The sequence below is a fragment of the Pan paniscus genome, chromosome 1 (assembly GCF_029289425.2).
Source record: "Pan paniscus chromosome 1, NHGRI_mPanPan1-v2.0_pri, whole genome shotgun sequence".
In the NCBI taxonomy this organism is placed as follows: Eukaryota; Metazoa; Chordata; class Mammalia; order Primates; family Hominidae; genus Pan; species Pan paniscus.
In genome coordinates, this window is record NC_073249.2 from 210,405,788 (window position 1) to 210,408,710 (window position 2,923).

Here is a 2,923-nt window from a genome sequence, read left to right on the forward strand (position 1 = left end):
AGAAAGGCAGACGGGGACTGGGCAAGGCACTGTCGGTGACATCACGGACAGGGCGACTTCTATGTAGATGAGGCAGCGCAGAGGCTGCTGCTTCGCCACTTGCTGCTTCGTCACGAAGGAGTTCCCGTGCCCTGGGAGCGGGTTCAGGACCGCTGATCGGAAGTGAGAATCCCAGCTGTGTGTCAGGGCTGGAAAGGGCTCGGGAGTGCGCGGGGCAAGTGACCGTGTGTGCAAAGAGTGAGGCGTATGAGGCTGTGTCGGGGCAGAGGCAGAGAATCTCATACTTACCTGGCAGGGGAGATACCATGATCACGAAGGTGGTTTTCCCAGGGCGAGGCTTATCCATTGCACTCCGGATGTGCTGACCCCTGCGATTTCCCCAAATGTGGGAAACTCGACTGCATAATTTGTGGTAGTGGGGGACTGCGTTCGCGCTTTCCCCTGACTTTCTGTGGTTTCAACAATAGACTGTACGCCAAGGGTGTTATCTTTTCTTTGTATTGGTTGGCGTCTTAGGTGCTAATCCTCCAGTGGAGGGCTGGGGAATAGGAGATAACACATCGCCTGCACGCCATAGGAGAAAAGCCAGCATCCGCCGTATCGGCTTTGTAACACAAATTAGCTATGGTGAAGTCCGCTCAGCTCTTCCCTTTCTACCCTGGCTGCTTTTTGCAGGGATTGGTCCGTGGTCTCCAGTCTCTTGGGTTCTCACCCTGTGTGAAAATCTTCGTGTTTTTCCCTACCCCCCAGTCACCTCTTACACAGCCTCTGCTTCCAAGCGCAGCCCCCGCAGGAGTTTGTAGGATTTCTGTGCTAGCGGGGAATGTGTTCTCACCTCATAGAGCCAGGTAGAAACTACGCAGATGGGCGCTGTTCTCCGGGAAGAAAGCAGGGCCTTTGGGGCTCTCAGTGTCCCCGTTGGGTTGTAGACATAACACGCTTACTTTGCGTAGGGGAACGGCTCTGCCGGCCCCCAGGTGCCCTCGCGCATATTCATGGAGGCCCGCACGTCAGAACCGCAGTCTCACCTGTCTTGGCGGAAATGCCCTGCGATCCTCCCGGAGATAGAAGGCGGGAAGTTTTATGAGGAGCCGGTCCAGTTTCCCTACTATCTCCTGCCGTTTATATATCTAGTCTTTCTTCAGACTTTAAGCGACTGCTTCATGTTTGATGTCTCACTCCCACATCCTACATCCACTGCCAGGCAACTTTCTAGATAGCACCCTGACCCATCCTTCCCACCCCCAAGAAGCCCTTTCCTATTTCTGGGGCCAGTGTCCTCCCCAGTCCCTCTTTCTTCAGGCCCTCGCTTATCACCTTCATGGACACAAAATACTTAGCTCTCTCTCAACCTGAGGTTTACACCTGACACGCGTCAGTGCCCTGGCAAATTCCTTAATACCCCTTCTCAAATAGCACTGAAAATCATCTCTGTTTAACTCCCAGAACTATCTAATTGGTTTTGTCCCTGCACTACATGAATACTAGTATTCCACTACAGAGGAAAACCCCAGGCCTAGCGATGGCGGTTCTGGGCATTGTGCCAGCCTCTCCCAGGGTATGTTTTCTGACCTCACCTACTTTTGATCAACTGAGGTCAGGAGTTCAAGACCAGCCTGACCAACATGGCAAAACTCCGTCTCTACTAAAAATACATACACACGCACAATAATAATAATAATAATAATAATAATAATAATAATAATAATTGCCGGGCGCAGTGGTGTGTGTCTGTAATCCCAACTACTTGGGACGCTGAGGCAGGAGAATCACTTGAACCCGGGAGGTGGAGGTTACCGTGAGCCGAGATCGCGCCATTGCACCGCAGCCTGGGCAACAGAGTAAGACTCTGTCTCAAAAAAAGAAAAAAAATTAGTGCATCTGAGACATATTATTGGAGACAGTAGAATCCTGCGTCCAACAGGCACTTGGTGCAGATCTGAACCCATTGAGCTATTGGTTCATGTTCCCTATGTTCTATTAAGTATCATGAGCAGAAATTGAGCTCTTTGGCTTTTACCCACTGAGTATGGCTATAGGACAGGTCTCTCTCTCTCTCTCTCTCTCTTTCTCTCTCATTCTTTGCATCATTATTTTTTGCCATCAGTGTGGGTTTTTGGTTTTGAGGTTATGAAGTGAATTTCTGGGGACAATCTCTGTTGGGTCGTGTTGACAAGGATCCAGTCCCTGTTTGGTGATACATGACAGCTAATCTGGTCTGTGAGTCTTCTTTATTGTCTATTTATTGTCCTGAGAATAATGGTATTTCCTGATATTTGAGACTGCAGCAATGATAAGTTGTTCAGATCTTGTCTTTCCAATGTTTGGTAAAAATTTTATAGGCCCAATTGTCAATATCTGCAAGAGTGGCATCTCTGTTACAAGAGTGATCTTACTACTCAATGTCCCCCCTCCCACCCAACTTCGTTTCCTAGGGGCTCTTGGCTTTAACGAATTTACTGTATCTAAAAGACATCTTAGTACAGGAAGAAAACTAAATCTGTAGCATGTAAGGAGCAGTTTTCTTTGATTGGTATATTCAGGTTTCTAACCAGCTGAAAAATTCAACTACATGTCCTTTAAGGATTAAGTTTAAACCACACTACAAAAAGAGAAAAGATTTATATGATCACATATAAGCAATGGAATCAGCAATATGAGTACTTCTCACAACTATACAAATCAAATTTAATAATCTCCAGAACATTAAGGAAGTTCAGCCCTTAATGGAAATGAATGAAAAGAAATTATTCACCCGCTGTTACATGCCCTGGAAAGAGAATGTCCTGCCAGACTCAAAAGAGTATCACAATATTACTGAGATTTTCAGCAATGAAGGCCCTCCAAGGATCTAATGATGTTCATATTTTCAGTTTATTTCCTTCACTGATAAACATTGTTAATAGATACCATTGCCTCTGTT

The 2,923-nt window shown here is 46.8% G+C and overlaps 1 non-coding gene across 1 annotated transcript; it reads left to right on the plus strand.

Annotated features, from left to right (window-relative positions):
* Positions 1 to 280: 280 nt before the first annotated feature.
* Positions 281 to 444, plus strand: LOC117978829 (U1 spliceosomal RNA). The gene has a single exon (XR_004669514.1). It is a non-coding gene; the product is annotated as a U1 spliceosomal RNA (small nuclear RNA).
* Positions 445 to 2,923: the final 2,479 nt, after the last annotated feature.